The following is a 15,033-nucleotide window of genomic DNA, read 5'->3' as shown; positions in this document are numbered from 1 at the left end:
ATGATCTGGGGCTTGACTCAGCAAAGGTAGAGGGCTGGAGCCGACACTGGACCGGACTCAGGGGCAGATGCAGCCCTCTTTCTTCTGTTCCTTCGTTTCTCAGTGGGACTCAGAAAATGATCCTGGACTTGACTCAAAGTAGGAAGGACGGCAGGGTGGACTCTGCAGACATCCTCAAGAAGGTTAAGGATCTGCCAGTCTTTGCGGTGATGCACATAATGGGAGAAGTCCCGGAAATTCAAAATATGCAATTGCTCCATCTCCCATCGCGGCAGGGGGTCATCCAGAATGAGGTTGAAGGCCTCCTTCAGGACTGCATCCTCCTATTCTAGGCCCTTAGCCATGGTCCAAAAGAATTGAGCAAAGCTCCGTGGATCCCGGCCGTGCTGACGTTGGAGCGCCAATCTCACTTCTGCAGTGGCAGGTGGAACAATTTTAAGACTCATTCTGCTGGAGATGGCTGGTTCGTTCTGTCAAGGTTGAAACAGCAGTTTACTAGAGAAAGGGAGAGACCCAGATGCAGAATAATCAAGGGAATGAAGTTTATTGACAAGACAAGGATTAACAGGGCTGATGTGAAAGTCCAAACAGTAGGAAAGGGCAGTCTGCTGGAGAACAGGAGGACGGCCGAGGTCAGACCTGGATAAAGTTTGGCTGGGGAACAAAGGAGATTGAGCAGCGCCAGTCACTGAGAACACTGGAGATCAGGCTGCAGCTTGAGAAACCAGGGCTTGATACTTTGAGCTGTAGTGAAACCAGTCCAGTCAGATAACCAGGTCTTGAGAACAGCAACCAGGACAACCACAAGACATAACACCACACACAAGACAAGATCACAAGAGAGAACAACAAGCAGCAAAATAAGACACTGACTACGCACTATGACTAGAAAGAAAAGAACCAAGAAAAGAAAATTCAAACTGCAGAGAGCAAATAAAACAAAAGAATGTACCAAAAGGTAAATTCTGGGAATCGATAACTGGAATGAAAACCAGGCAAAGACCAAATCAAAATAAAGAAAGAAACCAAACTAGAGGCTTGAGAAAACTAGAACAAAAATAAAGACAGGAACTAGACTAGAGCAAAATAGCAAAAGCAAAGAAAACCTAATAAACTTTAAGAGAACTAAATGCAAAGCTAGACTGACAAGGAGAGTAAAATATGACTAGTTGACTGACAAGGAATTCTCTTAGACACAAGGCACTAACACAACGAACCAGCAGAGACATGAGGGAAAGGGGCACAATATAAAGGAGCAGAGCACATGAGGATCAGGTGGACACAATCAACTAAACGAGGACTAGACTAGGACTAAACATGGAGGCGGGGTAACTGAAACAAGGAGGCAGGGCAAGAGGACCACATGGCCAACAAAAATAAAGACATGTGCTCAGACACAAGACAAACAAGGAAAGGACATGACGTGTGGCGACCCATCACACACAGCAGTGAGTAGTGAACAAACACACACCGTGAACACAGCCATTTATGCTGTGGCGCCCGGGGAGCAGTTGAGGGTTCGGTGCCTTGCTCAAGGGTTTCACCTCAGTTTTGGTATTGAGGGTGGAGAGAGCGCTGTACTTTCACTATAATCCCTGCTGGACCTGAGACTCGAACCCACAACCTTTGAGTTACAAGTCCAACTCTCTATCCATTAGGCCACGACTGCCCCAAAGACATGTTAAACAAAGACAGAACAGACATGACTGTCAGGGCAGGACCCTGACGAACAGGCACAAATATTTTTACAGAGTTATATGTAGAGTAGGCAAGGCTAGTAACATAATCTATATCTACGTAATGTTACCCTGGGTTTAGAGGTTCTTTCGTGTATTTTGATTCATTGCATCTTTCCGTGAGACTGTTGAGGAGTGCTGAACACTTTTGGTTCTTCCCTTCCATTTTCGTCCAAGGTTGGGAAGAGATTAGTGCACAGCAGAACTCAGAGTTATTAATTACTTCAGAGTTTCAAGGATTCTGCTGAAGCTGTGAAAGACTGAGGTCAGAAGGCAAGTTTCTCTCAAATCTCAGCTTCTGTTCGTTATTCACAATGTGGCCAGTCACAGAAGAAGCTCAACAGCACATATGCTCATTTGTTCAGGAAATGCCATAGCGATGTATTGGTGTGGTCTTTGTAACAGTACCATTACAAGAGTAAAAAAAAAATGTTTAAAACTTAATAAAATACAAAACAAAGCAGTATTTGTAAAAGGAAAGTCTGCAACTCACACACAAACAAAATCAAAACATTTTGTTTATGTTTTCGTATTTGTTTTCTTTAATCAAGAGCCTTTGTTGGACAAAATGACTTCCACTTCCGCCCACTGCTTGACTTCTCAAACCCACTGCCGTTATTATAATAAATGTGGTGCTAGCATAATGTGTAATAATAATTTCTAGGTTTAAACGATGCAAAACAGTCTCAGCCAGAAAGTAAATAATTCACATACTGCTGAACAGATTAATTCCAGACATTTGTGAAAGCAGGAATTTTCCCTTTTTCAAACTGATCATGTCTGATGATGTTGTTGCAGTGTTGTCAGTATCTGACAAAATATTTTTATAGTGTATAGAACATTGATTAACTGCATACGACGAAAGGTGCTTCTCTAAAAAGACAATTGTGAATAATATGCATTCAAAATGAATATAATGTTTAATGTAAAGAAAAATTTACACTACTGTTCAAAATTGTGGGGTCAGTAATGTTTACAAAAGAAGTCTCTTGAAACAAGGCTACACTTATTTGATCAAAAAAACAGCAAAAGCTGTAATATTGTGAAATATTATTACAATTTAAGATAACTGTTTTAATAGATTTTAAAATGTACATTTTCAGCAGCAATTACAGTCATCAGAGTCACATCATTCATCAGAAATCATTAACATGATGTTTTGATTCTTAATAAACATATTATTATTATTATTAATATTTAAAACATTTGTGCTGATTAATGTGATCGATTTTTTAGCATTCTTTAATCAATAGAAAGTAAAAAAAAAAACTAAAAAAAAATAGCATTTATTTGAAATATATTAATTAATATAATTAATTTGTGACAATGTCAATGTATTTACTGTCATTTTTTTATCAATTTAATGCTTCCTTGCTGGATAAAAGGTTTAATTTCTTTCTAAAAATCTGACCCCAAACTTTTGAACAGTATTGGTTTTATTCAATTCAGAAATATTAAAAATATATTTTTTAATATTTTCAAATAGATATTAACCTGACTACATTAGGTTTCACCAACCAAAGTAATTTTATAGGTCAAATCAGTTAGAAATATTGCCTTAAGGAAACAACTGCACAGTTTCACTTTCTACAATATACTTAACTAGTGATTCTCCGAGTCTAGGGCATTTAGTGGTGTTTGTTCCATGTGTATGTGTGCGTATGTGTCCTGATGTCTGTGTGTATTTGTAAAATGTGCCTTAGGCTGAAGTATAAAGCTGGAGAAATGTACTTTAACTCATCAGAGTCTCTTTCAGAAGTTTTGCTGCCCTTCAAGCACAAAGCCCCAAACCAGACCCCTCGCTTTATAATTTACCTCAGGCAGTCGGCTCCACTGCAGGCTACAGACATATCACAGAGAGCACAGCTACCTCACCAGAGAGAGAGAAGTGGAGAAAGATAGCTGGAATGAGAGAAAGAGAGAGATGTCCCTGTTGGCAAAATTAAAGGCTGAAGAATAGTTCCTTGTCCTCAGCAGCTCGATAGTTTCTGAAGGAAACAAATACCGCATTGTCTGTTTGAAACGTATAAAACTTCATGAATGTATGTGCTTAGTGGACTCTTTGTGCCTGCTTTCCTAATAACTCAGATATGTCTTAATAAGATTCCTTTGAAAAGGGCTTGCACTCTAGAGAAATTTCCTAAGGACACTTAAACACAGTCTCCTGTCCCCAGCAGAACATGCTTGAATTGCATAGCGCCATAGAGGTGTATAAATGAGAGCGAGCACGAATCTGGCCCTGCGGTGGCATTTCTGTGATAAGAAAAACACAAACACTTCTGTAATTGTTTTTATGATGCTTTCTTTTGTCCTGAAGGCCTGATGAAGAAAATCAGCATAAAAGATAATTAAAAAGTTACACTGAAACGGCCCGATGTGTCTGCCATCTCTCTCTCGCCCTGTCTTTGCCCTCCAGTCACAGAAATGGAAATAAGGTTCTAGCATCGAGCATTCAAACCTGAATGCAGCCATTTACAAACTCTTTGATAAACGACATCTTGAAATACTTTCAAGACAAACCGCTTGTGCTTTTTAACATGCAATAAATTATGGCTGCTTGCTGTCTTGTTGCTAATGAAGAATCTCAGCGTTGCATTATTACCTGAGCTCCGCGGGGTATCGTTTTATAGCCTGAATTAGGTTGCTTTTGTATGTTAGGGACCTTAATGCATTCTAATGAAAACCAGGGTCTAACAAAAGTGTTCAAACAGCCGAGCACACAAAACAACACTTCATCTTTTCCCCCTGGGAATTTCCACGGCATCCTAATGGGCTTGTTCACCTAAACCAAAACAGCGTTTTAAGAAGAAAAATGTACAAATGCCTCATCAACAGCAGAGTTTTTCTTAAAGCCAAATCAACATTGTTTCTGAATGTTTTATAGCCCAGTAATTGAGCGCGACTCTGTAAAAGAATAACTGTTCTTAATGCTACCGTATTTACTGTATGAAGACTAGAAGACTTCTTTGATTGATTATTGAATTATCTCTCAAGATGAAAAGGAAATGTATGTGAAATGTAAGATTATTACGTATATATATATATTTTTTTTAAATAGTTCATCCAAAACTGCCAAAACGCTTTTTGATGGATGTCTTAAAAACAGATAACTGATTAATTGATGGGCTGGAGTCATGTGGATTATTGTGTTGTTTTCATCAGATGTTTGGACTCATTTTGACGGTACCCGTTCACTGCTACATCTACTGGTGAACAAGTGATGTAATGCTAAATTTCTCCAAATCTGTTCTGATGAAGAAACAAACACATTTGTATAATTAGATGGCCTGAGGGTGAGTACATTTGCTGCATGTTCACTGCATTTGTCACTTTGGGAATTTTGTTGAAATTTAGGTTGACGTGAAAGTGGCAATGTGTACAGAACTCTTGTTGTTTATTCGTGTTAATTCTAATTAAAGTCTATGGAGTATTTGGGATGTTATTAGATAAACATTATTTTTAGACTCAAAGACTTGGGAAATGCAAGCAGCCAAAGTTATACTCATTGTAGCATCGTGCCACAGGGCTTGCTTAGCAGAAAGAAATGATGGTGTAAAGAGATATGCTGCAAGACAGCCTGTTTCAGACTGCTAAAAAAAAAAAAATCTCATCTTTAGAGAGGAGAATGCTAATTTGTGATCCCAAACACAAGCCTAAAATATTGGAGTGGCTCAAAAGCAAGTTGAATGTCTAAGAGTGGCTCCAATACACAGGCTGTAACAATAAATTGCAGAGCACAGGCATCACCCAACAAACCTGAACAACCTTGAGCAAAATATGCCAGAACAAAAGGCACAAAATTACTTGAACCCACTCGAACAGCGTGAAGCTAGTAAAGACTTTCTCCAAAGTCATTGCCAGCCCAAATTACTGTGTAATGATGGAAAGCTTGCATTGTGCAAAGGTTATTTTGTAAAAAATAAATAGATAAATAAATAAAAATAAAATATCATTAAAACAATTCGCATTGGTGTCAGTATCTTGAAATAATAATACTAATTTAATGGTATAAATTAGTGTATTGTTGTGAAGTTGCCCAAATTTGTTTGTTTAACTTTCCTTTAAAAATTATTTTTGCAGTTATTTTAGATAGATAGATAGATAGATAGATAGATAGATAGATAGATAGATAGATAGAAAGTGGAATATTCTGCTTGTCAGGTGTTCGTTTGTTGCGTGAGAATGAAATTTTGCTGCAGTTGCTTTTGACAACTTTGAAAGCACTGAGATGATGTGCCGCTGATCTCCTGCTCCTGCATCTCTGATTACAATGGGGGGTGTGTCTAATTCACATTTGGCTTCCAGAACAGTTAACATTACAGCATCTTTTAAGCCACCCTTATGTGGGCGATTTCATGTTTTACTATCCTTTTGAAGACATTTAGTCTACACAATGTAGGCAAAACCTGACCCACACACACAAATATGACCATTGCTATTCTGTCTTCTGCTCTTATTAGATTGCAGCTTCCAGCGTACATCATCTGCCAATCTTTCTCGCTCTGTCTCCCTCTTCTTTAATTTGTTCCTCTCTTCTTCTCTAGCTTCGAATCGAATGACCTCACCAGGGTAGTAATTGCTAAGCTGATCTGTGGCCTATCATTGTGCAGAATGAGGGCCTTGCTCTCTTTTCACCCGTGTCAGGACAACAGCAGTTGCCAGGCACTGATCCGGTTTGTATCGACTGCCCCTGCACAGCAGCTGTTAACATTTGAAATTCATTCCATTATTAAAGCTACAAGGGAGTCGGAATAGAGCTGATATATCCTGCTCTCGTATCTCTTTATATCGCTCAGTTCCTCTTCATTCTCTGAGGATCGTAGGCAACAGAGCAAATTTGAGGCATCCTATAATGTTGTTTTAATTCAAAAACATTTGTTCCTCTGACCCCAGTCAAGCGTATTAATATCGTCTTGGTTTACTAAACGGCAAACAACATGATCTGATGGACGCCAGTCTCAAATCCCCCAGTCTTCAGTCCTAAAACCTCTGCTCACAGAAACTTGAAAGGCACAGCAGAGGCGCCAAGCCACCCACATCCCTCCACACGCCATCGGCTGTAGACAGGTCATCTTCAAATCCTGCCTCTCATCCAGCTCAAATCAGCCTCACTTTCTCTCTCTTTCTTTCCCCAGAGGTACCTACTGAAGGTCTTAGCGTGTGAATAGAGGCGAATAGCAGAAATCACACCCCTGGGCTTTTGGCCATCATGCGTGGGAGGGAGGGGGGGTGGAGGGTGGAGATAGGTAGAAAAGACGGATAGAAAATCGGAGAGTCTCATCCGATTGGGTTTCCCGCTAAGAGCCTTTCGAAGGCGGATGACTCAATCAGCAGCATTTCCAATGGGAGGCCAGAAGGTTTCCCTGGGAGGCTTTGTGCTTGGAGGCAGAAGCACTTTCAGCGGCAGTCTGAGGTTTAGAGGGCTCAAATGAAGCTTTCTTATTGTTCCAGCTTAAGCCAGACTCACCTGTGTTAAAGGCGTATTTACTAGCAACACCACAAAAAAAGTTTTCCTAAGTACTTGTGATGCATCTTAATCTTATTAACGTTCATAGGTATTTATGGCATTTACATGTACAATTTATATTTTTGGGTATACATTGAAATGCATAATATGGACATATTTACAGCATCAAAATAAATGAATAAAAATTGCACGCACAGCGTTAGAAGTAAAAAATCTTTATGGATTTGTATGTGTAAGACAGATCGATAGATAGATAGATACCCAGGTGAAAAAGAAATATATTTAAATTGTGCTTTTTCAGACACACTTAATATATTTATATTATACTATACTAAGTGCATATTAAATGTATTATTTTGAAACAACTTTAAGTATATTAAGTGTATTTCAAGATATGTTTAAGTTCAATTATAATCTATTTGTAATATATTTAATATATTGAAATTGTGTTAAATTGGAACCACTTTAAGTATATTTAGTGCAATTTAAGTGTATTTCTTAAAATACATTTAAAAATGTACTTTTAATACTTCATGAACTACAGGTAGAATATATTTGAAACATCGTTTTAATGTGCTTCAAGTACATTTCAATTGTATTTCAGCTCATTAGAAATGCATTAGCATTACACTACTAGTATATTATATTAATTAGGATTATATTATAATTTCAGTATATACACACACGTACACTTTGATATCTAGAAAACTTTAATGTATTACATTACAAATATTCATACAGTATTCATAAGTACATTATTCAAATTCATACATTCATAAGTACATTAAAAAGTACAGCAGCATATATACTTTGGTGAAAAGCAAAAACATACTATTAAATGTATTAAAAATGTACTTGAAATGTTTATAGTATTTGTATTACTACAAACATACTCAAGTACATTTTAAAACATTATACAAAAAACATTATAATAAATGGAAAAAAAAGACAAATGCTATGGAAAAGCTATCTTATCCATTTGTAGAACATTTCATACCTGTATTACTGAAAAGTTAAAAATTGTACATAAATGAATAAATAAAAATTACAATGCAATTTTCTGAAGAAAAAAAAAACAAAAATTTACAGAAAAACTAAGTGCAGAAGTGAATAGATGTGTGTGCAAACACTGGAGATGATAAAGTTCAAGCAACAGAATAGGGAGGGATGGAGAGGGTTTTGGAGGTGGACAAGGAGATGGTGTAGGAATGGTGAGAGGCAAAGGTGCGGGATGATGGCAGGATGTGGTGAAGGGATGGTGATGGGAGGAGGACGATGATGTCCTGGCGGCTTAGATGGAGTTTGGCACATGGCACATGGCACAGACCCAGAGCATCCCAGTACTGACAATACACGGCGCAGTCGAGGGAGGGAGGAGCCAAGAAGTAGATGGTGTGGCTGCTGACATCTGGGGGCCGACTGATGGAGACAGAGCTGGTGGATCCGAAGGCGCAGACGGAGGGCCGATGGAGCTGAGCGACGTCGCAGGTTCTGGAAACCTGGGCACAGCCTAGTGGTCCTGGCATACAATATTTTGCACAAGTGCCTTGCAGCTTTAGAAAAAAACAAAACAGAAACAAAATTAGATAATGGATTTTTACATGAATGACTGAAAGGAAGCACAAATTAGCCACCTGGAATGGACACACTGCTAACATTTTTCTTCCAAGATTGACCGAATCATCCTCCATTAGGCCTGATTCAAAAATCTTTATAACAGAGGTGATACGATATTAAAATATACTTACTATTCCTTTGCTTGTCTCTGCACTCAGATTTCAGTTTGTCTTCTATAGCAGCTGATCTGAAAACAACAAATGTTAATATTTCTCACACGCACAAAAAAAGGCAAATGATGATTGGTGATTTGCTTTCTATTTAAGAATGACAGAACAATGTACCTGGTCGGAAATATAGTCAAAAACCTTACCAGCCTCAGCAGTTTCAGATGTACTGTATGCTCTTACAAGCAGTCCTTCTTACAATTTAATCTTTGTTCTTATCTGTAATGAGAAATATATATATTAGAAAACAAAGTCGATAAGGTTTTCAAGCTTGAACAAATATAAACACCAATCAACCAACACTACCACAGTTTGCTGATCAGCTCAAGACAAAGTAACTGTATGTTCATAATCATGGTTTTTCAAAGATCACTAACCTCATTACAATGAAGCCAAATTGTTCAGGAAATCAGGAAATAAATACACTTCATGTTGCAAATAAAAACTATTAATGTTGTACATGTTATAATGACTAATTTTATTTAATTTATTTTTTCTGCCAATGCATTTGTCAAAAACACGACTGGTACAGACAAATAACGTTAATTAAATACAAATCTTACCTGAAGTCACAGTGAGGTCCCAACAGCCAGATGCCATACAGGCTTGCAGAAGCTGGTAAAAATAAGAACACACAGCTTTATGCCATGGTCTGTCTGAATACTCGATTCTGATTGGCTGGCAGGTGTTGATTAAATTCGTAGAACTGCACAGGTAGTTCCAGGTCAGTTTAATCACGTTCTATATTAATGCGCTTCCTATAAACATTGGTAACCATAGTAACATACAGTTACAGTTGAATAGTAATACAGACGAAAATAACCGTCATTTTTATCAAAATGCAGTCAAATATTGCAGCCCAAATATTATTAACATCTTTAATATATTGAAATTGTGTTAAATTGGAACCACTTTAAGTATATTTAGTGCAATTTAAGTGTATTTCTTAAAATACATTTAAAATGTACTTTTAATACTTCATGAACTACAGGTAGAATATATTTGAAACATCGTTTTAATGTGCTTCAAGTACATTTCAATTGTATTTCAGCTCATTAGAAATGCATTAGCATTACACTACTAGTATATTATATTAATTAGGATTATATTTTTCAGTATATACACACACGTACACTTTGATATCTAGAAAACTTTAATGTATTACACTTTAATGCATCAGTGTACATTACAAATATTCATACAGTATTCATAAGTACATTATTCAAATTCATACATTCATAAGTACATTAAAAAGTACAGCAGCATATATACTTTGGTGAAAAGCAAAAACATACTATTAAATGTATTAAAAATGTACTTGAAATGTTTATAGTATTTGTATTACTACAAACATACTCAAGTACATTTTAAAGCATTATACAAAAAACATTATAATAAATGAAAAAAAAAGACAAATGCTGTGGAAAAGCTATCTTATCCATTTGTAGAACATTTCAGTTATACCTGTATTACTGAAAAGTTAAAAATTTTACATAAATGAATAAATAAAAATTACAATGCAATTTTCTGAAGAAAAAAAAAACAAAAATTTACAGAAAAACTAAGTGCAGAAGTGAATAGATGTGTGTGCAAAGACTGAAGATGATAAAGTTCAAGCAACAGAATAGGGAGGGATGGAGAGGGTTTTGGAGGTGGACAAGGAGATGGTGTAGGAATGGTGAGAGGCAAAGGTGCGGGATGATGGCAGGATGTGGTGAAGGGATGGTGATGGGAGGATGACGATGATGTCAAAAACCTTCCCAGCCTCAGCAGTTTCAGATGTACTGTATGCTCTTACAAGCAGTCCTTCTTACAATTTAATCTTTGTTCTTATCTGTAATGAGAAATATATATTAGAAAACAAAGTCGATAAGGTTGTCAAGCTTGAACAAATATAAACACCAATCAACCAACACTACCACAGTTGGCTGATCAGCTCAAGACAAAGTAACTGTATGTTCATAATCATGGTTTTTCAAAGATCACTAACCTCATTACAATGAAGCCAAATTGTTCAGGAAATCAGGAAATAAATACACTTCATGTTGCAAATAAAAACTATTAATGTTGTACATGTTATAATGACTAATTTTATTTAATTTATTTTTTCTGCCAATGCATTTGTCAAAAACACGACTGGTACAGACAAATAACGTTAATTAAATACAAATCTTACCTGAAGTCACAGTGAGGTCCCAAAAGTCAGACGCCATACAGGCTTGCAGAAGCTGGTAAAAATAAGAACACACAGCTGTATGCCATGGTCTGTCTGAATACTCGATTCTGATTGGTTGGCAGGTGTTGATTAAATTCGTAGAACTGCACAGGTAGTTCCAGGTCAGTTTAATCACGTTCTATATTAATGCGCTTCCTATAAACATTGGTAACCATAGTAACATACAGTTACAGTTGAATAGTAATACAGACGAAAATAACCGTCATTTTTTATCAAAAATGCAGTCAAATATTGCAGCCCAAATATTATTAACATCTTTAATATGTGAATGCTGGCAAATGACCATGGCATAAACGGGATAATCAACGGCTAGCTGTGCATTAAACGATTTGAATGCACTCCGCTGCGTGTCTGGAGGTTCTTTGCCTCCACGTCCTGCATTCAAATCGTTTAATGCACGGCTAGCCGTTGATTATCCCTTACACATTTTCTAATTAATTTCATAGTTCCCCAAAACAGTTTGAATTATGTCATCACTCACCCTTAAGATGTTCCAAACCATCTAAGACTTTCGTTCATCTTCGAAAGAAAAGCGGAGATATTTTAATGAAATCGGAGAGATTTATGTCCCTCCGATGAAAAGATTAATCGAAGATGTTCACGTTTCAAAAAGTTCATCGCAAAAAAAAAATCGCCAAAGTAATCCATATGAATTGCATAGTTTCCTCCAAGCGCCCTAAAGAGACACGATCGCTCTATATAATATAATACTGTTTAAATTTAGACTTATATGCACATTCAAGGGACATTTGCACGCACATCATATTTGATTTACAAAGCTCTCTGCTGCGAGCTCATTATCATACGAACCAATCAGAGCCGTTCAATGGCTCTGGGACCAATCATGTTTAGTCTGTGTTGTTTGAATTTAAACACAAATAAACTTTATTTTTTTTATTTTTTATTTTATTTTTTTCAGATATTATGTTGAAATCCTTGTGGGAATTTCAGAAATATATATTAGAAAATAAAGGCATCAAGCTTGAACAAATTTATAAACACCTAGCTTCTTACAATTAATGTATCATACTGAACAACAGCCTAATCCACCAAAGTGGCATAACCCATATTAAACAACATATTTTAAATATTGCAATGGTTAATAATATTTGACAAAGGTTTGTACATTGTAAATGTTAAAAAAAATTTCAAAATATCGTACATTTCCAAATATTAAAATTATAAATACATAAATAGGCTATTTAAAATATAACCATGTGTAGGCCTACTGCAATATAAAGTACATTAAAAACCTACTAAAAGTGTAAGCATTTTATGTTCTTACACAAAGTACACATAAAATATACTTTAAGTAAGGGTAACATAGCCTATGTTTTCTGTAAATACACTAAAACGTCACTAAAAGTATGCTTAAGTTTAGTATATTCCTTAAAAGTGTAACTAAGAATATATTTATTAACATAGTATTTCTACTATACTTTTTAGAAATATAGTAATAGTGTGCTTGTGTTTAGCATATTCCTTAAAAGTGTAATTAAGCATATATTTATTACCAACGTATTTCTAGTATACTTTGGATATCCTCTGCTTAGCTCTAAGTAGAAGCTTTTTATAGTTGTGGCTGCACAGGGGGAATGCATTTGGTCAATGTCTCCAGTTAGGTAAGGGTAAAATCCCAGCATTTAATGTAAGACCATCTGCTGTGCATTCACTAGAGTTGTATTGACCACTAAGATTAGATTTGCTATTTGCTGGGAAAGTGCTGTTTGGATCGGAGGCAGGTGTACAACTGTTTATCATTCTCAGACCTGCAGACCCCGCAAGCGAAAACAGGGCCGAGGGGAACGAGATGTTTGTGTGTGTCTGTGTAGGTGTTTCCCCAATGTTTACACTACACTAAACTGTTTACCACTTTGAGTCCTCCGCACGATTCTCAGGTGAGCATATTCTCCATTTCTAAACGCCTAAAACTGAATAAGTTGGATTTTAGTTACAGCAGGTTTGCATGTTCGGATCTCCGGAACCGAAATCAACATCTCCCTTGGCTTCCTTCGGTATTTTGTCCAGGAGACAGTAATCTTCGCCCTGTCTTAGAGCTGACAGCACTGTAAGCCCAGCTGCTGGAGAATGAAGACATCTGTCTTTGCTTTTCAATCAGCTTCCTCACACAAACGCTTCCCGCCTCTTTTGTTTGCGTTCATGTTTTTTCATTTGACGGCGTCTTAGAGGGATCAAATAAAGCGGCATGCGTGAGAAGATATTTTTTTCTGTTTTGTTTTTTTGTATGCGTGTATGTTGTTTTCTATCAGTGAGGCTTCTTCCCATTTTTTCCAATTTTTCTGTGGGATTAGAGAGGGGAGTGATGGCTTTGCTCACTGGCAGACGTATCATAAAGCTACGGCTTAGACGAGTCACTGGAGCCACAAAGAAAACGGCACACCTCTAAAACCCCTCCACACACACGCACACACACATACACAGCCGTAAGCTGTCACACACACACACACACCTAATACAGTGAGGACCGGGTGAGCAGAGGGACACAGGAAGGAGGAGTTGAACAGAACAGAAAGTAAAGTCTGCTTGTAAACATCCCTGTAAACTGTTAAGTGCAACTCTGTTCTTGTACACTATCAGTGCCAAAGCGGCACTTTGCCAGCCCATTATTTTATACTGCAGTTATTCTGTAGTCAACACTAAAGAGTTTTTCTTCTAGACTTTGAAACACTCTTAGTTGTGCTTTTGTGGTTACAAAGAAAATAATCTTTCTTTGCTATCAATTTTTAGTTTGAAAGTTTGGGGTTTAGTAAGATTTACTTTATTCAAGTCAAGTCAAGTCAAGTCAAGTTGAGCTTTATTGTCATTCCGCTACATGCGGGGGCATACAGTGGAACGAAATGTCATGCCTCACAGGACCACGGTGCTACATAAATACAGGCATACAGCAATGAAGTAAAACAATATAAACCTATACACAACTATCCTACTGATAGATTTGACTATAAATATGCTATATATAAAAAAAATGTTTACCTATACATAAACTAAAAAATACAAACTATACGAGTGCTTCAGATAAATACTGTACATGTGCGAAAAGAACATTGTGAGTCAGCATCTGGCTGGGGAACAGTGCAGGATGATTTGTAGTGCATGAGCATGTAAACATACGCATATTACTGAGTCTTTTTGTGGGATTTGTATACACACAGCAGTGTGTGTGAAAAAGTGACTAGTGCGCATAGAGGAGGAGAGTGTGCTACTACAGGTGGTTTGTACAGGCCCACTCACCTGTGTGTAGCACACTTCGATTGCACAAAAAAAGTTCCATAAGTTTCAGATGGTCCATGTTTCAGGAGGTAGGGGGTTTGTATGGGGTTTCAGAGAGGTCCTGAAAGCAGTCTGGCAGAGCGGGCTCTGATGCTCCGTACCGTCTTCCTGATGGTAGGAGCTGGAAGAGACTGTGGGAGGGGTGTGTGGAGTCCTTCACGATACTATTGGCTTTGCTGGAGCATTGTGTGAGGAAAATGTCCAGGATGGAGGGGAGAGGGGCACCGATGATCCTTGCAGCTGTGTTCACTGTCCGCTGGAGGGTCTTGCGGTCTGCTGCAGTACAGTTCCCGTACCAGACAGTGATGCAGGTGGTCAGCACACTCTCAATGGTGCCCCTGTAGAAAGTGGTGAGGATGGGTGGAGGGAGACTTGCTCTTTTCAGCCGGCGGAGAAAGTGTAGGCGCTGTTGTGCCTTCTTGGAGAGTGACATGGTGTTGGTGGTCCAGGTGAGATCCTCTGTGATGTGCACCCCCAGGAATTTAGTGCTACCGACTCTCTCCACAGGCAAGCTGTCGA

At 37.6% G+C, this 15,033-nt stretch overlaps 1 long non-coding RNA gene across 1 annotated transcript; it reads right to left on the bottom strand.

Moving 5' to 3' along the window:
• Positions 1–10,413: 10,413 nt before the first annotated feature.
• On the bottom strand, positions 10,414–12,007 carry LOC131553633 (uncharacterized). Its single transcript, XR_009274223.1, has 3 exons — positions 11,705–12,007; positions 11,164–11,215; positions 10,414–10,821 (listed from the first exon to the last, which is right to left on the bottom strand). It is a non-coding gene; the product is annotated as an uncharacterized LOC131553633 (long non-coding RNA).
• Positions 12,008–15,033: the final 3,026 nt, after the last annotated feature.

The sequence above is a fragment of the Onychostoma macrolepis genome, chromosome 14 (assembly GCF_012432095.1).
Source record: "Onychostoma macrolepis isolate SWU-2019 chromosome 14, ASM1243209v1, whole genome shotgun sequence".
Lineage (NCBI taxonomy): Eukaryota > Metazoa > Chordata > Actinopteri > Cypriniformes > Cyprinidae > Onychostoma > Onychostoma macrolepis.
This window is presented reverse-complemented; position numbering and strand designations above follow the sequence as displayed.